This window comes from Oryctolagus cuniculus, unplaced genomic scaffold, assembly GCF_964237555.1.
Source record: "Oryctolagus cuniculus unplaced genomic scaffold, mOryCun1.1 SCAFFOLD_51, whole genome shotgun sequence".
Taxonomy (NCBI): domain Eukaryota; kingdom Metazoa; phylum Chordata; class Mammalia; order Lagomorpha; family Leporidae; genus Oryctolagus; species Oryctolagus cuniculus.
Window position 1 is genome coordinate 506,944 of NW_027208239.1, and position 23,540 is coordinate 530,483.

At 39.9% G+C, this 23,540-nt stretch overlaps 1 pseudogene; it reads right to left on the reverse strand.

Annotated features, from left to right (window-relative positions):
- Positions 1 to 440: 440 nt before the first annotated feature.
- Positions 441 to 508, reverse strand: LOC138848061 (U6 spliceosomal RNA; annotated as a pseudogene).
- Between the last annotated feature and the right edge of the window lie 23,032 nt (positions 509 to 23,540).

Sequence of the window (23,540 nt, forward strand, 5' to 3'; positions counted from 1 at the left end):
AGCTTTTGGGTAAGATTCCAATAGCAATAGTCACAAAAATAAAAACAGAGACATTTGAGTATATCCAACTAAGATACTTCTTCACAACAAAGTAAACATCAGAGTGTAGATACAATGAACAGATGGCAGGAAAAATTAAAACTCTGAATGTTTACAGATTTCCAGAACATTTACATGAATTGGAAAAACTCCAAAAAATACAGTGAAGAAACAGGCAAGGATCTGAATAGACATTTCTCAGAAGAAATGTACATGGTCAAAACATGTGAATATGCCCGATGTCACTAGCCATTATGTAAATATAAATCAGAACACCATATCAGTCTCCAACACCTGTGGGAGAATACAACACTCAGGTGTTTGTGTGTGCAGCAAGTGGGTTTAGAGGACCCTGTTCACCTCTGGAGAGCAGAGCCTACAGGGAGGTAAAGAAACCTTACTGCGCAGGGGCATGCTAATCTTCTCTGTATCATTCCAATTTTAGTATATGTGCTGCCGAAGCGAGCACATGTGCTGCCGAAGCGAGAAAGAGATGAAAAGAATTTATCTCAGCTAGCCACTAATATTCAAGAAACAAGGTCTTCAGGAAAGCCAACTCAACTGACATTTTCATGTCATTGTTAAATAAAGGAAAAATTATCTAGGTTCAGCAATACGTAGTTTATAAGAGAAAGACTACAGAGTAATTTCCTTGGCATAGAAATAACTTTGTTTTTTTTTTTTTTTGTTTTGTTTTGTTTTTTTTTTTTGTTTTTTTTTTTTTTGTTTTTTTTATCCATGAGGGCTTGCTATCACCACCACACACCCACATCCCATATACAAATGCCTGGCTTGAGTGGTAGCTTCTCTGCTTTGAGGCAAGTTTCTGCTAGTGTGCACCCTGGGAGGAGACGGAGGATGGCAGAAGTGCTTGGGTCCCTGCACCCAAATGGGACATCCAGAATGAATTCCCAGTTCCTGGTTTTGGCTTGGTCAAGCTTTGGCTATTGCAAGTGTCTGGGGAGTGAAGCAGTGGTTCCCTCTTCCTGTCACTCTGCCTTTCAAATCAATAACTGTTGTTGGTAATGACTAATAATGATATTCACTGATTGTCAAATTTTGAATCTATTAATTATAGACAATTTCTCTTTGTATTTTTAAACTTTCATAATGTTCTGTAGCCAATTTCATCACTAGAAATAAAAACTTTTCCTCAAAAAAAAAAAAAAAGAAACCTTACTGCTTTCCTAATGTGCTTATTAAGTTCTTGACCAGCGCCTGTTAGTCTTGCCACAAACTTTCTAGTCTTACTACTTTCCTTCTTCTTCTTCTTCTCTGTGACTTGTAAAATAGTATACATTCTATATACTGTGGATACTTTTGATTTATTTTATTCCTTCGGTCTCCTATGAAGTTCCTCCACAAAAGCACAGCCCTCAAAATATTCATTCATTTATGCAGTCTGCAGATTTCATGAGCTACTAAATTCCAAGTAGTATGTTAAAGGCAAGATCTGGGCCTAAGAGAAAAGTGGTCTAAATTCTGTGCCTAGAAGAGGATTTGGGACATAGTAGAACTTCAGTGAAGTGCTATGTGAATGACATGCACTCATTAAATGAGTAATCTAAAGCATACACTTCATTTAAGCAACACAGCAGCCCTACTCACCTCAGGTAGAGCAATTGAGAGGAATAATGTGAACAAAAATAAGACATCAATAAGTTGAATAATAACAGAGAAAAAACAAAATGAGATAGATGCCAACATTACTGAGCTATTTTTGAGGAATTAAATTGATAGAGGGGCTGGCATTGTGGCCAAGTGGGGAAAGCTGCAATCTGTGAGGCCAGCATAACATCTGAGTTCCACTTTGAGTTTAGGAATCTCCACTTCCAATTTAGCTCACTGCTAAACACCTGGGAAACCAGCAGAAGATGGACGAAGGACTCAGGTCCTTGCCACTCATGTGGGAGACTTGGATGAAGCTCCTGACTCCAGCATGCCCCAGGCTCAACTGTTGAAACTCTCTGGGGTGTGAGCCAGCAGATGAAAGCTATCTATGTCTTTCCCTCTCTCTCTAAATCCACCTTTCAAATAATAAAGATTTAATAAACAAATTAACTGATTTCAAAATACACAAAAACATGAACAATACTATATCATTTTTATGCCAAACTGATAAAAAATAACAAATGCTAGAGAGCACATGGGAAAAGAAAACCACCATATATGGTAGGTGAAAACACAAGTTAGTACAGATGTTATGCAGAACAGTATGGTCATTCCTTAAAAAGGATAAAAATTGGGGCTGGCGCTGTTGTGCAGTGAGTTAAAGCCCTGGCCTGAAGGGCCAGCATCCCATTTGGGTGCCAGTTCTAGTTCCAGCTGCTCTTCTTCCAATACAGCTCTCTGCTATCTCCTGGGATAGCAGTAGAAGATGGCCCAAGTCCTTGGGCCCATGCACCCATGAGGGAGACCCAGAGGAAGCTCCTGTCTCCAGGTTTCAGAATGGCATAACTCTGGCCTTTGTAGTCATCTGTAGAGCGAACCAGCTAATGGAGGACCTCTCTGTGTCTCTACCTCTATTGTAACTCTTTCAAATAAATAACAAAAATTAAACTAAGATAAAAATTGACCTACCATGTGAGAGTTATCTTGCTCTTGGCTATATAGAATAAGGAAATTTTATTAGAAGGAAAGGAGGAGAGCATATCAAAGATACAGCAATTTTCCCATAACACAGCCACTATAACACAGTTCACTGCAGCCAGGATGTGAAACCAATCTAGCTGTCCATCAATGAAAAACAATGGACAGGGCAACCTCTTTTAGATACAAAAAAAGAACAAAATATTATTAAATTAATTGAAATAAGCCAGAAGCAGGAACACAAATGTCACCTGGTCCTTGTCGCATGTGGAAGTGAAAGAAAATAATGGATCTGAACACAGAACTGTGATTACTAGAGGCTGAGAAGGGAAGCAGCTAGGGATAGAGGGGGATTGGATAATAGGTATCAAAAATCAAAGAGGCAGAAAGAACTTCTGGTGTTCCATAATATAATGAGATGACTACATTCAACCATATTAGGTTCTGTGTAAAGAACTGAAGGAGAGGAGCTGGTAGTCTCAAATCATGGAGAAGAATTAGAAACTGTAGTTGCTTGGGGGCCAGCATTGTGGCACAGTGGGCTAACACCCTGGCCTGAAGCACCAGCATCCCATGTGGGTACCAGTTCTAGTCCTGGCTGCTCCTCTTCTGATCCAACTCTCTGCTATGGCCTGGGAAAGCAGTAGAAGATGGCCCAAGTCCTTGGGTCCCTGCACCCAAGTGGGAGATCTGGAAGAAGCTCCTGGTTCCTGGAATCAGATTGGCAGAGCTCCGGCCATTGTGGCCATCTGGGGAGTGAACCGGCAGAGGAAGACCTCTCTCTCTCTCTGCTGCTACTTCTCTCTGTAACTCTGTCTTTCAAATAAATAACTCTTTAAAAACTTAATAAAACTGTAGTTGCTTAGCTTGATCACTTTTTACTGCATAAATGTGTGCAAATATTGCACTACACCCTGTAATAATGCATGACTAGGACACATTAATCACAAATTATTTCAATGAAATTTTAAAAATTAGAAGCATTTCTTTATATTAACAATGAACTATTTGAAAATGAAATTAGAGAAACATTTCCATGCATAGCAGCATAAGAACCAGGAACCAATGTCTTCAATGTTATCAGTGATGAATCAGATTCACAGCCCCCAGCACTCAGTTTTTGCCATATACTTTACCATGGCAATTGTGGGCATATAGTAGTAAATCAATGGACAGGAATCCTTTGTCTCTAAATCTGCTAAATAAATAAACAAGGAATTCATCAAAGAAAAAGAGATATCAATTTGGATGCCAGGCACAAAAACACATGCACTTGAGCTATCCTCCAGTTTGTGATGCCAACAAATCTTTCAGACATGTTACATTTTCAGAGACTTTTCTGTAATCTTGCTAAGCTTTCTGGAAATCTGCCTTATAGCAAAGGGTTTCCCAATTCCATTACACTCATGATTTTTCTTTTGGGTGATATATTAGTTTACCATCTAGAGATAATTTATGGTACAAAACTTTTCTATGCATGCATGTTTTCTCATTTGTGAGTCTATTCATGGGAATTGAAGACTGATTTATAACAGAAATACATTTTCCAAATTCATTGCATAGACTTTTGTTCCTTATGAATTCTCTGAAGTCTGTTGATGTCTAATTTCTGGCTAAAGGTTTTATTGTATTTACAGCATGCAAAGACTATCACCTTTTGTGAATTCTGTGTCTATACAAGCCTGAAATAAAGAAAATGTTTTTGCACAATCAGTATACGCCTAAGAAACCACCTGTGTCAATTCTCTGATGTACCATTGACTTCTGACTCTAATAATATTTATAAGCTTTCTCCTTTACATGAGTCTCTGTTGGATAGGATGTGATTTCCAGCAAAAGGTTTTGTCACAATACTTACATGAATTTTGGAGAAAAGCTCTTCCACATTCATTATATTGTTAAGGTCTCTCCCTTGTTCAAATTCCATGATGGATTATGAGGCATTACCTATGTGAAATGACTTTCTCACATTTATTTCATTCATTAGATATATATGTTGTGCATTCTGATATAAGGAGAGATTTGGGCAGAGCTTTCCAACACTCATTACACCCATAAGGTTTCTCTCCCACGTGAATTCCCTGTTGTCTTATGAGGTATGGCTTCTAATTAAAGGGATTTTACTTTCAAAGGAGTTTTTCCCTATATGAATTTGATGATGTACAATGAGGGCTGAATTATGGTAAAAGGCTCTGAGTCATTACATTCATAAAATTGCTCCCCATGAGAATTCTTTTATGTTTGATGAGGTCTGATTTGCACCACAAAGGCTATTCACATGTATTATATTCATGCATTTCTCCCCTTGGTGAATTCTCTAATATTTCATGAGATATAACTTGCACAAAAAGGTCAAGTAGAAAATTCCCTGTGTGGATACTCTGATATCTTATGAGTTATGAAGTACAGCAAAGAGGCTTTCCACCATCCTTCCATCCATAAAACCTACCTAAATTGAGCAACAAAGATATAGAAAACCTAAACACACACATAACCAGATGGAAATGATACCAGTAATAAAGACCATCACTACCAAGAAAACCCCAAAACTGGAAGGCTTCACTGCTGAATTCTAACAGACATTTAAAGCACTAACTGCAATTCTTCTCAAGTTATTCAAAACAATTGAGAGAGAGGCGATTCTCCCAAATTCTTTCTATGAAGCCAACATCACCTTCATTCCTAAACTTGAAAAAAGTGCAACAAAGAAAGTAATTATAGACCAATTTCCCTGATGAACATACATGCAAAGATCTGCAACAGAATTCTGGCCAATTGAATCCAACAATGCATCAGAAAGATCATCCACCCAGACCAAGTGGGATTTATCCTTGGTATGCAAGGATGGGACCAAAGGCTTTTCCACAGTCATTTCATTTATAAGCTTTCTCCATGGTGTGAAGGCTCTGATACTTTCTGAGGTTTGACTTCTCAGCAAAGGTTTTTCCACAGTCATTGCAATCATAAGGTTTCCCCCAGTACAAATTGTCTGATGCTTTGTGAGCTTTGATTTCTCAGCAAAGGCTTTTCCACAATGATTGCATTCATAAGGTTTCTCCCCTCTGTGAATTCTCTGATGATTTATGAGGTTTGCCTTCTGGCCAAAGGATTTTCCATAGTAATTGCATTCATAAGGTTTCTCACCTGTGTGAATTCTCTGATGATTTATGAGGTTTGCCTTCTGGCCAAAGGATTTTCCACAGTCATTACATTCAAAAGGTTTCTCACCTGTGTGAATTCTCTGATGATTTATGAGGTGTTTCTTCTGGCCAAAGAACTTCCCACAGTCATTAGATTTGTAAGATTTCAACCCTGTGTGAATTCTCTGATGTCTAATGAGATCTGACTTCTGGTGAGTGGTTTCCACACAATCATTACACACATGAGGGTTTTCCACAATATGAGTGCTGTGATGGAGGGTATTTAATACTGAATGAATTCCCACAAGGTTTACATGCATAGGATTTCTTCCCTATATTTGGTCTATGATTCAGTCTAACATGTGATTGGTAAATGACAGGTTCCACAGTCCCAATATACTTATAAATGTTCTCTCTTTTCAGGTGAATACAATCAGAATTCCACAGTCAGTCAGCTGGGAGGGGTGGATGAATCCGGAAACAGCTGGTTTCCTTGTACTAAAACAAGCGCCATATCACGAAGGACTCTTGCATTTCTTTTTCTTTTTTGCATTTTTCACATTTTCTTATTTATCATGGTTTGTAATAAATTTTCTGATGTGGGTTGTGGTTTTGAGGCTGGCTTAAGGAGTTCAGGGAACCAGAGGAATGGTCTTTTTCAATTAGGGCACAGCTGTTGTTTCTCTCCAATTCTGGCTTTCTGTAATTGCTTTGGGTGCCTCAGGCAATTTTTCATTTTGAGCGACTTTTTCCTAAATGCTTTGTTGGTCTGAGTTGGTTTTGCCTTTTTCCTTTTCAAATTGTGTATTCTGATGCAATACAAACAAGGGTTTAGAACGAGGATCCATCAGGAAATTGAAAAACAGAACATATTGGGTTTTCATGATTAGAAATCATAGGCAACATGACCAAGATGAGTTTTTGGGTTTTGGAAAATGACATAGAACCCTTCCACTGAGGGGCAGATATTAATTTCCTCCAAATCGAGAGTGAGTGCGATTTTCAGGTGAATTCAATCAGAATTCCACAGCCAGTCAGCAAGGAGGGGTGGATGAATCCGAGAACAGCTGGTTTCCTTGCAACTAAATCAAGCACAATATCACAAAGGACTCTTGCATTTCTTTGGCTTCTTTCTCTTTTTTCTTTTTATCATGGTTTGTAATGAATTTTCTGATGTGAGCTTTGGTTTTGAGGCTGCAATATAGAGTTCAGTGCACAGGAGGAATGGTCTTTTTCAAACAGGGCATAGCTGTTGGCCTGCTTCAATTCTGGCTTGCTGTCATTGTTTTGGGTGCCTCAGCCGATTTGTGGTTTCTTGTGTGGCAATTTCCTAAATGTTTTCTGGGTCTGAGTTGGCTTTGCCTTCTTCATTCCCAAATTCTGTATTCTGACGCAACACAAACAAGAGTTTGGACAGAGTAGCCATTATGAAATAAAAAACATTACAAATGGGCATTTGAAGAATATAAATCTACAGGTAACACGACCAAGGTGAGTTTTTGTGTTTTGGAAAATCAAATGGAACACTTTGGCTGAGGTGACAGATATTAATTGCCTCCAAAATGAGTTTCACTATGATTTTCAGGTTAATTCAGACAGAATTCCACAGGCATCAGCTGGAGGTGTGGATGAATCCGGGAACATTCGGTTTTCTTGAGACTAAATCAAGTCCAATATCATCATGGATTCTTGCATTTTTTTGGCTTTTTTCTCATTTTTCTTATTTATCATGGTTTGTAATGAATTTTCTGATGTAAGCTTTGGTTTTGAGGCTGGCATATTGAGTTCAGGGCACAAGAGGAAGGTTCTTTTTCAACCAGGGCACAGCTGTTGGCTTGCTCCACTTCTGGCTTGCTATCATTGTTTTGGGTGCCTCAGCCGATTTGTGGTTTCTTGAGTGCCAATTTCCTAAATGTTTTCTGGGTCTGAGTCGGTTTTGCCTTCCTATTCCCAAATTTTGTATTCTGATGCAATACAAGCATGTTTTAGAGAGTAGCCATTATGAAAGAAAAAAAAAAACACAGCGCATTGCCATTTCAGGATTAGAAATCTACAGGCAACACAACCAAGATGAGTTTCTGTGTTTTGGAAAATGACATAGAACGCTTCTGCTGAGGGGACAGATTCTAATTCCCTCCAAAATGAGTGTGAGTGCGATTTTGAGGTGAATTCAATCAGAATTCCAGAGTCAGTCTGTGGAAGGGGGGGATGAATCTGGAAACAGCCAGTTTCTTTGTGTCTAAATCCAGCCAAATATCACAAAGGACTCTTGCATTTCTTTGGCTTTTTCACATTTCCCTTATTTATCATGGTTTGTAATGAATTTTCTGATGTGAGCTTTGGTTTTGAGGCTGCAATATAGAGTTCAGGGCACCAGAGGAATGGTCCTTTTCAAACAGGGCACAGCTGTTGGTGTGCTCCAATTCTGGCTATTGTCTTTGTTTTGGGTGCCTCAGCTGAAATTTGGTATCTTGAGTTTCACTGCAATTGTCAGGTTAATTCAGTCAGAATTCCACAGGCAGTCAGCTTTAGTGGTGGATGAATCTGGGAACAGCCGGTTTCCTTGCAACTAAATCAAACCCAATATCATTAGGGATTCTTGCATTTCTTTGGCTTCTTTCTCTTTTTTCTTTTTATCATGGTTTGTGATGAATTTTCTGATGTGAGCTTTGGTTTTGAGGCTGCAATATGGAGTTCAGGGCACAAGAGGATGGTTCTTTTTCAATCAGGGCACAGCTGTTGGCTTGCTCCACTTCTGGCTTGCTGTCAATCCTTTGAGTGCCTCAGCCGATTTGTGGTTTCTTGTGTGGCAATTTCCCAAATGTTTTCAGGGTCTGAGTTGGCTTTGCCTTCTTCCTTCCCAAATTTTGTATTCTGATGCAATTTAAAGAAGACTTTGTACAGAATAGCCATTATGAAAGAAAAAACACAACAAATAGGCGTTTGAAGCTTAGAAATCTACAGGTAACATGACCAAGGTGAGTTTTTGTGTTTATGAAAATAAAATGGAACACTTTGGCTGAGGTGACATATATTAATTGCCTCCAAACTGAGTTTCACTGTGATTTTCAGGTTAATTCAGTCAGAATTCCACAGGCTGTCAGCTGGAGGGGTGGATGTATCTGGGAACAGCCGGTTTCCTAGCGACTAAATCAAGCCCTATATCATTATGAATTCTTGCATTTTTTTTGATTTTTTCTATTTTTTCTCATTTATCATGGTTTGTAATGAATTTTCTGATGTGAGCTTTGGTTTTGAGACTGCAATATAGAGTTCAGGGCACCGGAGGAATGGTCTTTTTCAAACAGGACACAGCTGTTGGTTTCCTCCAATTCTGGCTATTGTCTTTGTTTTGGGTGCCTCAGCTGAAATTTGGTTTCTTGAGTTTCACTGGGATTGTCAGGTTAATTCAGTCAGAATTCCACAGGCAGTCAGCTTTAGTGGTGGATGAATCTGGGAACAGCCGGTTTCCTTGCAACTAAATCAAGCCCTATATCATTATGGATTCTTGCATTTCTTTGGCTTTTTTCTCTTTTTTCTTATTTATCATGGTTTGTAATGAATTTTCTGATGTGAGCTTTGGTTTTGAGGCTGGCATATTGAGTTCAGGTCACAAGAGGATGGTTCTTTTTCAATCAGGGCACAGCTGTTGGCTTGCTCCACTTCTGGCTTGCTGTCATTGTTTTGGGTGCCTCAGCTGATTTGTGGTTTCTTGTGTGGCAATTTCCTAAATGTTTTCGGGGTCTGAGTTGGTTTTGCCTTCTTCCTTCCCAAATTTTGTATTCTGATGCAATACAAGCAAGATTTTGGACAGAGTAGCCATTATGAAAGAAAAAAAAAAAACACAGCAAATTGACCTTTCAGGATTAGAAATCCATAGGCAACACAACCAAGGTGAGATTCTGTGTTTTGGAAAATGCCATGGAACGCTTCTGCTGAGCGGACAGATTCTAATTCCCTCCAAATGGAGTGTGAGAGCGATTTTGAGGTGAATTCAATCAGAATTCCAGAGTCAGTCTGTGGAAGGGGGGGATGAATCTGGAAACAGCCAGTTTCTTTGTGTCTAAATCCTGCCAAATATCACAAAGGACTCTTGCATTTCTTTGGCTTTTTCACATTTCCCTTATTTATCATGGTTTGTAATGAATTTTCTGATGTGAGCTTTGGTTTTGAGGCTGGCATATTGAGTTCAGGGCACAAGAGGAAGGTTCTTTTTCAATCAGGGCACAGCTGTTGGCTTGCTCCAATTCTGGCTTGCTGTCATTGTTTTGGATGCCTCAGCCGATTTCTGGTTTCTTGAGTGGAAATTTCCTAAATGTTTTCTGGGTCTGAGTCGGTTTTGACTTCTTATTCCCAAATTTTGTATTCTGATGCAATGCAAAGAAGAGATTGTAAAGAATAGCCATTATGTGGAAGGGGAGAGGGAGTGGGAAAGGGGAGGGTTGTGGGTGGGAGGGACGGTATGGGGGGGAAGCCATTGTAATCCATAAGTCATACTTTGGAAAATTATATACATTAAATAAAAGTTTAAAAAAAAAAAAAAAGCCGGCGCCGTGGCTCAATAGGCTAATCCTCCACCTTGCGGCGCTGGCACACCGGGTTCTAGTCCCGGTTGGGGCGCCGGATTCTGTCCCGGTTGCCCCTCTTCCAGGCCAGCTCTCTGCTATGGCCAGGGAGTGCAGTGGAGGATGGCCCAGGTGCTTGGGCCCTGCACCCCATGGGAGACCAGGAAAAGCACCTGGCTCCTGGCTCCTGCAAGGATCAGCGCGGTGCGCCGGCTGCAGCGGCGGCCATTGGAGGGTGAACCAGCGGCAAAGGAAGACCTTTCTCTCTCTGTCTCTCTCTCTCACTGTCCATTCTGCCTGTCAAAAAAAAAAAAAAAAAAAAAAAAAAAAAAAGAATAGCCATTATGAAATAAAAAACACAAAAAATAGGTGTTTGAAGCTTAGAAATCTACAGGTAACATGACCAAGGTGAGTTTTTTTGTTTATGAAAATAAAATGGAATACTTTGGCTGAGGTGACAGATATTAATTGCCTCCAAACTGAGTTTCACTGTGATTTTCAGGTTAATTCAGTCAGAATTCCACAGGCAGTCAGCTGGAGGGGTGGATGAATCCTGGAACAGCCGGTTTCCTAGCGACTAAATCAAGCCCTATATCATTATGGATTCTTGCATTTTTTTTGCTTTTTTCTCTTTTTTCTTATTTATCATGGTTTGTAATGAATTTTCTGATGTGAGCTTTGGTTTTGAGGCTGGCGTATTGAGTTCAGGGCACAAGAGGAAGGTTCTTTTTCAATCAGGGCACAGCTGTTGGCTTGCTCCACTTGGGCTTGCTGTCATTGTTTTGGGTGCCTCAGCTGATTTGTGGTTTCTTGTGTGGCAATTTCCTAAATGTTTTCGGGGTCTGAGTTGGTTTTGTCTTCTTCCTTCCCAAATTTTGTATTCTGATGCAATACAAGCAAGATTTTGGACAGAGTAGCCATTATGAAAGAAAAAAAAAAAAACACAGCAAATTGACCTTTCAGGATTAGAAATCCATAGGCAACACAACCAAGATGAGATTCTGTGTTTTGGAAAATGACATGGAACGCTTCTGCTGAGGGGACAGATTCTAATTCCCTCCAAATGGAGTGTGAGAGCGATTTTGAGGTGAATTCAATCAGAATTCCAAAGTCAGTCTGTGGAAGGGGGGGATGAATCTGGAAACAGCCAGTTTCTTTGTGTCTAAATCCTGCCAAATATCACAAAGGACTCTTGCATTTCTTTGGCTTTTTCACATTTCCCTTATTTATCATGGTTTGTAATGAATTTTCTGATGTGAGCTTTGGTTTTGAGACTGCAATATAGAGTTCAGGGCACAAGAGGAAGGTTCTTTTTCAATCAGGGCACAGCTGTTGGCTTGCTCCACTTCTGGCTTGCTGTCATTGTTTTGGGTGCCTCAGCCGATTTGTGGTTTCTTGAGTGCCAATTTCCTAAATGTTTTCTGGGTCTGAGTCGGTTTTGCCTTCTTATTCCCAAATTTTGTATTCTGATGCAATACAAGCAAGATTTTGGAGAGTAGCCATTATGAAAGAAAAAAAAAAAAAAACGCATTGCCCTTTCAGGATTAGAAATCTACAGGCAACACAACCAAGATGAGTTTCTGTGTTTTGGAAAATGACATAGAACGCTTCTGCTGAGGGGACAGATTCTAATTCCCACCCAAATGAGTGTGAGAGCGATTTTGAGGTGAATTCAATCAGAATTCCAAAGTCAGTCTGTGGAAGGGGGGGATGAATCTGGAAACAACCAGTTTCTTTGTGTCTAAATCCAGCAAAATATCACAAAGGACTCTTGCATTTCTTTGGCTTTTTCACATTTCCCTTATTTATCATGGTTTGTAATGAATTTTCTGATGTGAGCTTTGGTTTTCAGGCTGCAATATAGAGTTCAGGGCACCGGAGGAATGGTCTTTTTCAAACAGGGCACAGCTGTTGGCTTGCTCCAATTCTGGCTATTGTCTTTGTTTTGGGTGCCTCAGCTGAAATTTGGTTTCTTGAGTTTCACTGTGATTGTCAGGTTAATTCAGTCAGAATTCCACAGGCAGTCAGCTTTAGTGGTGGATGAATCTGGGAACAGCCGGTTTCCTTGCAACTAAATCAAGCCCTATATCATTATGGATTCTTGCATTTTTTTGGTTTTTTTCTCTTTTTTCTTATTTATCATGGTTTGTAATGAATTTTCTGATATGAGCTTTGGTTTTGAGGCTGGCATATTGAATTCAGGGCACAAGAGGATGGTTCTTTTTCAATCAGGGCACAGCTGTTGGCTTGCTCCAATTCTGGCTTGCTGTCATTGTTTTGAGTGCCTCAGCCGATTTGTGGTTTCTTGTGTGGCAATTTCCCAAATGTTTTCAGGGTCTGAGTTGGCTTTGCCTTCTTCCTTCCCAAATTTTGTATTCTGATGCAATGTAAAGAAGAGTTTGTACAGAATAGCCATTATGAAAGAAAAAACACAACAAATAGGCGTTTGAAGCTTAGAAATCTACAGGTAACATGACCAAGGTGAGTTTTTGTGTTTATGAAAATAAAATGGAACACTTTTGCTGAGATGACAGATATTAATGGCCTCCAAACTGAGTTTCACAGTGATTTTCAGGTTAATTCATTCAGAATTCCACAGGCAGTCAGCTGGAGGGGTGGATGAATCCGGGAACAGCCGGTTTCCTAGCAACTAAATCAAGCCTTTTATCATTATGGATTCTTGCATTTTTTTGGCTTTTTTCTCTTTTTTCTTATTTATCATGGTTTGTAATGAATTTTCTGATGTGAGCTTTGGTTTTGAGGCTGGCATATTGAGTTCAGGGCACAAGAGGAAGGTTCTTTTTCAATCAGGGCACAGCTGTTGGCTTGCTCCTCTTCTGGCTTGCTGTCATTGTTTTGGGTGCCTCAGCTGATTTGTGGTTTCTTGTGTGGCAATTTCCTAAATGTTTTCTGGGTCTGAGTTGGTTTTGCCTTCTGCCTTCCCAAATTTTGTATTCTGATGCAATACAAGCAAGATTTTGGACAGAGTAGCCATTATGAAAGAAAAAAAAAAAAACACAGCAAATTTACCATTCAGGATTAGAAATCCATAGGCAACACAACCAAGATGAGATTCTGTGTTTTGGAAAATGACATGGAACGCTTCTGCTGAGGTGACAGATTCTAATTCCCTCCAAATGGAGTGTGAGAGCGATCTTGAGGTGATTCGATCAGAATTCCAAAGTCAGTCTGTGGAAGGGGGGGATGAATCTGGAAACAGCCACTTTCTTTGTGTCTAAATCCTGCCAAATATCACAAAGGAGTCTTGCATTTCTTTGGCTTTTTCACATTTCCCTTATTTATCATGGTTTGTAATGAATTTTCTGATGTGAGCTTTGGTTTTGAGGCTGGCATATTGAGTTCAGGGCACAAGAGGAAGGTTCTTTTTCAATCAGGGCACAGCTGTTGGCTTGCTCCACTTCTGGCTTGCTGTCATTGTTTTGGGTGCCTCAGCTGATTTGTGGTTTCTTGTGTGGCAATTTCCTAAATGTTTTTGGGGTCTGAGTTGGTTTTGCCTTCTGCCTTCCCAAATTTTGTATTCTGATGCAATACAAGCAAGATTTTGGACAGAGTAGCCATTATGAAAGAAAAAAAAAAAAAACACAGCAAATTGACCTTTCAGGATTAGAAATCCATAGGCAACACAACCAAGGTGAGATTCTGTGTTTTGGAAAATGACATGGAACGCTTCTGCTGAGGGGACAGATTCTAATTCCCTCCAAATGGAGTGTGAGAGCGATCTTGAGGTGAATTCAATCAGAATTCCAAAGTCAGTCTGTGGAAGGGGGGGATGAATCTGGAAACAGCCAGTTTCTTTGTGTCTAAATCCTGCCAAATATCACAAAGGACTCTTGCATTTCTTTGGCTTTTTTCTTTTTTTCTTATTTATCATGGTTTGTAATGAATTTTCTGATGTTAGCTTTGGTTTTGAGGCTGGCATATTGAGTTCAGGGCACAAGAGGAAGGTTCTTTTTCAATCAGGGCACAGCTGTTGGCTTGCTCCACTTCTGGCTTGCTGTCATTGTTTTGGGTGCCTCAGCTGATTTGTGGTTTCTTGTGTGGCAATTTCCTAAATGTTTTCTGTGTCTGAGTTGGTTTTGCCTTCTTCTTTCCCAAATTTTGTATTCTGATGCAATACAAGCAAAATTTTGGACAGAGTAGCCATTATGAAAGAAAAAAAAAACACAGCAAATTTACCATTCAGGATTAGAAATCCATAGGCAACACAACCAAGATGAGATTCTGTGTTTTGGAAAATGACATGGAACGCTTCTGCTGAGGTGACAGATTCTAATTCCCTCCAAATGGAGTGTGAGAGCGATCTTGAGGTGATTCGATCAGAATTCCAAAGTCAGTCTGTGGAAGGGGGGGATGAATCTGGAAACAGCCACTTTCTTTGTGTCTAAATCCTGCCAAATATCACAAAGGAGTCTTGCATTTCTTTGGCTTTTTCACATTTCCCTTATTTATCATGGTTTGTAATGAATTTTCTGATGTGAGCTTTGGTTTTTAGGCTGGCATATTGAGTTCAGGGCACAAGAGGAAGGTTCTTTTTCAATCAGGGCACAGCTGTTGGCTTGCTCCACTTCTGGCTTGCTGTCATTGTTTTGGGTGCCTCAGCTGATTTGTGGTTTCTTGTGTGGCAATTTCCTAAATGTTTTTGGGGTCTGAGTTGGTTTTGCCTTCTGCCTTCCCAAATTTTGTATTCTGATGCAATACAAGCAAGATTTTGGACAGAGTAGCCATTATGAAAGAAAAAAAAAAAAACACAGCAAATTGACCTTTCAGGATTAGAAATCCATAGGCAACACAACCAAGGTGAGATTCTGTGTTTTGGAAAATGACATGGAACGCTTCTGCTGAGGGGACAGATTCTAATTCCCTCCAAATGGAGTGTGAGAGCGATCTTGAGGTGAATTCAATCAGAATTCCAAAGTCAGTCTGTGGAAGGGGGGGATGAATCTGGAAACAGCCAGTTTCTTTGTGTCTAAATCCTGCCAAATATCACAAAGGACTCTTGCATTTCTTTGGCTTTTTTCTTTTTTTCTTATTTATCTTGGTTTGTAATGAATTTTCTGATGTTAGCTTTGGTTTTGAGGCTGGCATATTGAGTTCAGGGCACAAGAGGAAGGTTCTTTTTCAATCAGGGCACAGCTGTTGGCTTGCTCCACTTCTGGCTTGCTGTCATTGTTTTGGGTGCCTCAGCTGATTTGTGGTTTCTTGTGTGGCAATTTCCTAAATGTTTTCTGTGTCTGAGTTGGTTTTGCCTTCTTCTTTCCCAAATTTTGTATTCTGATGCAATACAAGCAAAATTTTGGACAGAGTAGCCATTATGAAAGAAAAAAAAAACACAGCAAATTTACCATTCAGGATTAGAAATCCATAGGCAACACAACCAAGATGAGATTCTGTGTTTTGGAAAATGACATGGAACGCTTCTGCTGAGGTGACAGATTCTAATTCCCTCCAAATGGAGTGTGAGAGCGATCTTGAGGTGAATTCAATCAGAATTCCAAAGTCAGTCTGTGGAAGGGGGGGATGAATCTGGAAACAGCCACTTTCTTTGTGTCTAAATCCTGCCAAATATCACAAAGGAGTCTTGCATTTCTTTGGCTTTTTCACATTTCCCTTATTTATCATGGTTTGTAATGAATTTTCTGATGTGAGCTTTGGTTTTGAGGCTGGCATATTGAGTTCAGGGCACAAGAGGAAGGTTCTTTTTCAATCAGGGCACAGCTGTTGGCTTGCTCCACTTCTGGCTTGCTGTCATTGTTTTGGGTGCCTCAGCTGATTTGTGGTTTCTTGTGTGGCAATTTCCTAAATGTTTTCGGGGTCTGAGTTGGTTTTGTCTTCTTCCTTCCCAAATTTTGTATTCTGATGCAATACAAGCAAGATTTTGGAGAGTAGCCATTATGAAAGAAAGAAAAAAAAAAAAACACAGCGCATTGCCCTTTCAGGATTAGAAATCTACAGGCAACACGACCAAGATGAGTTTCTGTGTTTTGGAAAATGACATAGAACGCTTCTGCTGAGGGGACAGATTCTAATTCCCTCCAAAATGAGTGTGAGTGCGATTTTGAGGTGAATTCAATCAGAATTCCAAAGTCAGTCTGTGGAAGGGGGGGATGAATCTGGAAACAGCCACTTTCTTTGTGTCTAAATCCAGCCAAATATCACAAAGGACTCTTGCATTTCTTTGGCTTTTTCACATTTCCCTTATTTATCATGGTTTGTAATGAATTTTCTGATGTGAGCTTTGGTTTTGAGACTGCAATATAGAGTTCAGGGCACCTGAGGAATGGTCTTTTTCAAACAGGGCACAGCTGTTGGTGTGCTCCAATTCTGGCTATTGTCTTTGTTTTGGGTGCCTCAGCTGAAATTTGGTTTCTTGAGTTTCACTGCGATTGTCAGGTTAATTTAGTCAGAATTCCACAGGCAGTCAGCTTTAGTGGTGGATGAATCTGGGAACAGCCGGTTTCCTTGCAACTAAATCAAACCCAATATCATTATGGATTCTTGCATTTTTTTGGCTTTTTTCTCTTTTTTCATATTTATCATGGTTTGTAATGAATTTTCTGATGTGAGCTTTGGTTTTGAGGCTGGCATATTGAGTTCAGGGCACAAGAGGAAGGTTGTTTTTCAATCAGGGCACAGCTGTTGGCTTGCTCCACTTGTGGCTTGCTGTCATTGTTTTGAGTGCCTCAGCCGATTTGTGGTTTCTTGTGTGGCAATTTCCCAAATGTTTTCAGGGTCTGAGTTGGCTTTGCCTTCTTCCTTCCCAAATTTTGTATTCTGATGCAATGCAAAGAAGAGTTTGTACAGAATAGCCATTATGAAAGAAAAAACACAACAAATAGGCGTTTGAAGCTTAGAAATCTACAGGTAACATGACCAAGGTGAGTTTTTGTGTTTATGAAAATCAAATGGAACACTTTGGCTGAGGTGACAGATATTAATTGCCTCCAAACTGAGTTTCACTGTGATTTTCAGGTTAATTCAGTCAGAATTCCACAGGCTGTCAGCTGGAGGGGTGGATGTATCTGGGAACAGCCGGTTTCCTAGCGACTAAATCAAGCCCTATATCATTATGGATTCTTGCATTTTTTTGGCTTTTTTCTATTTTTTCTTATTTATCATGGCTTGTAATGAATTTTCTGATGTGAGCTTTGGTTTTGAGGCTGGCATATTGAGTTCAGGGCACAAGAGGAAGGTTCTTTTTCAATCAGGGCACAGCTGTTGGCTTGCTCCACTTCTGGCTTGCTGTCATTGGTTTGGGTGCCTCAGCTGATTTGTGGTTTCTTGTGTGGCAATTTCCTAAATGTTTTTGGGGTCTGAGTTGGTTTTGCCTTCTTCCTTCCCAATTTTTGTATTCTGATGCAATACAAGCAAGATTTTGGACAGAGTAGCCATTATGAAAGAAAAAAAAAATACAGCAAATTGACCTTTCAGGATTAGAAATCTATAGGCAACACAACCAAGGTGAGATTCTGTGTTTTGGAAAATGACATGGAACGCTTCTGCTGAGGTGACAGATTCTAATGCCCTCCAAATGGAGTGTGAGAGCGATTTTGAGGTGAATTCAATCAGAATTCCAAAGTCAGTCTGTGGAAGGGGGGGATGAATCTGGAAACAGCCAGTTTCTTTGTGTCTAAATCCAGCCAAATATCACAAAGGACTCTTGCATTTCTTTGGCTTTTTTCTTTTTTTCTTATTTATCATGGTTTGTAATGAATTTTCTGATGTGAGCTTTGGTTTTGAGGCTGGCATATTGAGTTCAGGGCACAAGAGGAAGGTTCTTTTTCAATCAGGGCACAGCTGTTGGCTTGCTCCAATTCTGGCTTGCTGTCATTGTTTTGGGTGCCTCAGCCGATTTGTGGTTTCTTGAGTGCCAATTTCCTAAATGTTTTCTGGGTCTGAGTCGGTTTTGCCTTCTTATTCCCAAATTTTGTATTCTGATGCAATACAAGCAAGATTTTGGAGAGTAGCCATTATGAAAGAAAGAAAAAAAAAAAGCGCATTGCCCTTTCAGGATTAGAAATCTACAGGCAACACGACCAAGATGAGTTTCTGTGTTTTGGAAAATGACATAGAACGCTTCTGCTGAGGGGACAGATTGTAATTCCCTCCAAATGGAGTGTGAGAGCGATTTTGAGGTGAATTCAATCAGATTTCCAAAGTCAGTCTGTGGAAGGGGGGAATGAATCTGGAAATAGCCAATTTCTTTGTGTCTAAATCCAGCCAAATATCACAAAGGACTCTTGCATTTCTTTGGCTTTTTCACATTTCCCTTATTTATCATGGTTTGTAATGAATTTTCTGATGTGAGCTTTGGTTTTCAGACTGCAATATAGAGTTCAGGGCACCTGAGGAATGGTCTTTTTCAAACAGGGCACAGCTGTTGGTGTGCTCCAATTCTGGCTATTGTCTTTGTTTGGGTGCCTCAGCTGAAATTTGGTTTCTTGAGTTTCACTGCGATTGTCAGGTTAATTCAGTCAGAATTCCACAGGCAGTCAGCTTTAGTGGTGGATGAATCTGGGAACAGCCGGTTTCCTTGCAACTAAATCAAACCCAATATCATTATGGATTCTTGCATTTTTTTGGCTTTTTTCTCTTTTTTCTTATTTATCATGGTTTGTAATGAATTTTCTGATGTGAGCTTTGGTTTTGAGGCTGGCATATTGAGTTCAGGGCACAAGAGGAAGGTTGTTTTTCAATCAGGGCACAGCTGTTGGCTTGCTCCACTTGTGGCTTGCTGTCATTGTTTTGAGTGCCTCAGCCGATTTGTGGTTTCTTGTGTGGCAATTTCCCAAATGTTTTCTGGGTCTGAGTTGGCTTTGCCTTCTTCCTTCCCAAATTTTGTATTCTGATGCAATGCAAAGAAGAGTTTGTACAGAATAGCCATTATGAAAGAAAAAACACAACAAATAGGCGTTTGAAGCTTAGAAATCTACAGGTAACATGACCAAGGTGAGATTTTGTGTTTTGGAAAATCAAATGGAACACTTTGGCTGAGGTGACAGATATTAATTGCCTCCAAACTGAGTTTCACTGTGATTTTCAGGTTAATTCAGTCAGAATTCCACAGGCTGTCAGCTGGAGGGGTGGATGAATCCGGGAACAGCCGGTTTCCTAGCGACTAAATCAAGCCCTATATCATTATGGATTCTTGCATTTTTTTTGCTTTTTTCTCTTTTTTCTTATTTATCATGGTTTGTAATGAATTTTCTGATGTGAGCTTTGGTTTTGAGGCTGGCATATTGAGTTCAGGGCACAAGAGGAAGGTTCTTTTTCAATCAGGGCACAGCTGTTGGCTTGCTCCACTTCTGGCTTGCTGTCCTTGTTTTGGGTGCCTCAGCTGATTTGTGGTTTCTTGTGTGGCAATTTCCTAAATGTTTTCGGGGTCTGAGTTGGTTTTGCCTTCTTCCTTCCCAATTTTTGTATTCTGATGCAATACAAGCAAGATTTTGGACAGAGTAGCCATTATGAAAGAAAAAAAAAAAAACACAGCAAATTGACCTTTCAGGATTAGGAATCCATAGGCAACACAACCAAGGTGAGATTCTGTGTTTTGGAAAATGACATGGAACGCTTCTGCTGAGGGGACAGATTCTAATTCCCTCCAAATGGAGTGTGAGAGCGATTTTGAGGTGAATTCAATCAGAATTCCAAAGTCGGTCTGTGGAAGGGGGGGATGAATCTGGAAACAGCCAGTTTCTTTGTGTCTAAATCCTGTCAAATATCACAAAGGACTCTTGCATTTCTTTGGCTTTTTCACATTTCCCTTATTTATCATGGTTTGTAATGAATTTTCTGATGTGAGCTTTGGTTTTGAGTCTGGCATATTGAGTTCAGGGCACAAGAGGAAGGTTCTTTTTCAATCAGGGCACAGCTGTTGGCTTGCTCCAATTCTGGCTTGCTGTCATTGTTTTGGGTGCCTCAGCCGATTTGTGGTTTCTTGAGTGCCAATTTCCTAAATGTTTTCTGGGTCTGAGTCGGTTTTGCCTTCCCAAATTATTTCCAAATTTTGTATTTTGATGCAATACAAGCAAGATTTTGGAGAGTAGCCATTATGAAAGAAAGAAAAAGAAAACACAGCGAATTGCCCTTTCAGGATTATAAATCTACAGGCTACACGACCAAGATGAGTTTCTGTGTTTTGGAAAATGACAAGGAACCCTTCTGCTGAGGGGACAGATTCTAATTCCCTCCAAATTGAGTGTGAGTGTGATTTTGAGGTGAATTCAATCAGAATTCCAAAGTCAGTCTGTGGAAGGGGGGGATGAATCTGGAAACAGCCAGTTTCCTTGTATCTGAATCCAGCCAAATATCAAAAAGGACTCTTGCATTTCTTTGGCTTTTTCACATTTCCCTGATTTATCATGGTTTGTAATGAATTTTCTGATGTGAGCTTGGTTTTGAGGCTGCAATATGGAGTTCAGGGTACTGGAGGACCTGTCTTTTTCAAATAGGGTACAGTTGTTGGCTTGCTGCAATTCTGGCTTGCTGTCATTGTTTTGGGTTCCTCAGCCAATTTGTGGTTTCCTGTGTGGCAATTTCCTAAATGTTCTCTGGGTCTGAGTTGGCTTTGCCTTCTTCCTTCCCAAATTTTGTATTCTGATGCAATACAAGCGAGATTTTCGACAGAGTAGCCATTATGAAATAAAAAACACAACTAATAGGCGTTTGAAGCTTAGAAATCAACAGGTAACATGACCAAGGTGAGTTTTTGTGTTTTGGAAAATAAAATGGAACACTTTGGCTGAGGTGACAGATATTAATTGCCTCCAAACTGAGTTTCACTGCGATTTTCAGGTTAATTCATTCAGAATTCCACAGGCAGTCAGCTGGAGGGGTGGATGAATCCGTGAACAGCTGGTTTCCTAGCGACTAAATCAAGCCCTATATCATCATGGATTCTTGCATTTTTTTGGCTTTTTTCTCTTTTTTCTTATTTATCATGGTTTGTATTGAATTTTCTGATGTGAGCTTTGGTTTTGAGGCTGGCATATTGAGTTCAGGGTACAAGAGGAAGGTTCTTTTTCAATCAGGGCACAGCTGTTGGCTTGCTCCAATTCTGGCTTGCTGTCATTGTTTTGGGTGCCTCAGCTGATTTGTGGTTTCTTGTGTGGCAATTTCCTAAATGTTCTCTGGGTCTGAGTTGGCTTTGCCTTCTTCCTTCCCAAATTTTGTATTCTGATGCAATACAAGCAAGATTTTGGACAGAGTAGCAATTATGCAATAAAAAACACAACAAATAGGTGTTTGAAGCATACAAATCTACAGGTAACATGACCAAGTTGTTTTTGTGTTTTGGAAAATGAAATGGAACATTTTGGCTGAGGTGACAGATATTAATTGCCTCCAAACTCAGTTTCACTGCGATTTTCAGGTTAATTCAGTTAATTCAGTTAGGATTCCACAGGCTTGCATTTCTTCAGCTTTTTCACATTTCCCTTATGTATCATGGTTTGTATGAATTTTCTGATGTGAGCTTAGATTTGAGGCTGGCATATTGAGTTCAGGGCACAAGAGGAAGGTTCTTTTTCAATCAGGGCACAGCTGTTGGCTTGCTCCACTTCTGGCTTGCTGTCATTGTTTTGGGTGCCTCAGCTGATTTGTGGTTTCTTGTGTGGCAATTTCCTAAATGTTTTCTGGGTCTGAGTTGGTTTTGCCTTCTTCCTTCCCAAATTTTGTATTCTGATGCAATACAAGCAAGATTTTGGAGAGTAGCCATTATGAAAGAAAAAAAAAAAAACACAGCAAATTGACCTTTCAGGATTAGAAATCCATAGGCAACACAACCAAGATGAGATTCTGTGTTTTGGAAAATGACATGGAACGCTTCTGCTGAGGTGACAGATTCTAATTCCCTCCAAATGGAGTGTGAGAGCGATTTTGAGGTGAATTCAATCAGAATTCCAAAGTCAGTCTGTGGAAGGGGGGGATGAATCTGGAAACAGCCAGTTTCTTTGTGTCTAAATCCTACCAAATATCACAAAGGACTCTTGCATTTCTTTGGCTTTTTCACATTTCCCTTATTTATCATGGTTTGTAATGAATTTTCTGATGTGAGCTTTGGTTTTGAGGCTGGCATTTTGAGTTCAGGGCACCGGAGGAATGGTCTTTTTCAAACAGGGCACAGCTGTTGGCCTGCTCCAATTCTGGCTATTGTCTTTGTTTTGGGTGCCTCAGCTGATATTTGGTTTCTTGAGTTTCACTGAGATTGTCAGGTTAATTCAGTCAGAATTCCACAGGCAGTCAGCTTTAGTGGTGGATGAATCTGGGAACAGCCGGTTTCCTTGCAACTAAATCAAACCCAATATCATTATGGATTCTTGCATTTCTTTGGCTTTTTTCTCTTTTTTCATATTTATCATGGTTTGTAATGAATTTTCTGATGTGAGCTTTGGTTTTGAGGCTGCAATATGGAGTTCAGGGCACAAGAGGATGGTTCTTTTTCAATCAGGGCACAGCTGTTGGCATGCTCCAATTCTGGCTTGCTGTCATTGTTTTGAGTGCCTCAGCCGATTTGTGGTTTCTTGTGTGGCAATTTCCCAAATGTTTTCAGGGTCTGAGTTGGCTTTGCCTTCTTCCTTCCCAAATTTTGTATTCTGATGCAATGCAAAGAAGAGTTTGTACAGAATAGCTATTACGAAAGAAAAAACACAACTAATAGGCGTTTGAAGCTTAGAAATCTACAGGTAACATGACCAAGGTGAGTTTTTGTGTTTATGAAAATAAAATGGAACACTTTGGCTGAGGTGACAGATATTAATTGCCTGCAAACTGAGTTTCACTGTGATTTTCAGGTTAATTCAGTCAGAATTCCACAGGCAGTCAGCTGGAGGGGTAGATGAATCCAGGAACAGCCGGTTTCCTAGCGACTAAATCAAGCCCTATATCATTATGGATTCTTGCATTTCTTTGGCTTTTTTCTCTTTTTTCTTATTTATCTTGGCTTGTAATGAATTTTCTGATGTGAGCTTTGGTTTTGAGGCTGGCATATTGAGTTCAGGGCACAAGAGGAAGGTTCTTTTTCAATCAGGGCACAGCTGTTGGCTTGCTCCACTTCTGGCATCCTGACATTTTTTTGGGTGCCTCAGCTGATTTGTGATTTCTTGAGCGGCAATTTCCTAAATGTTTTCTGGGTCTGAGTTGGTTTTGCCTTCTTCCTTCCCAAATTTTGTATTCTGACACAATACAAACA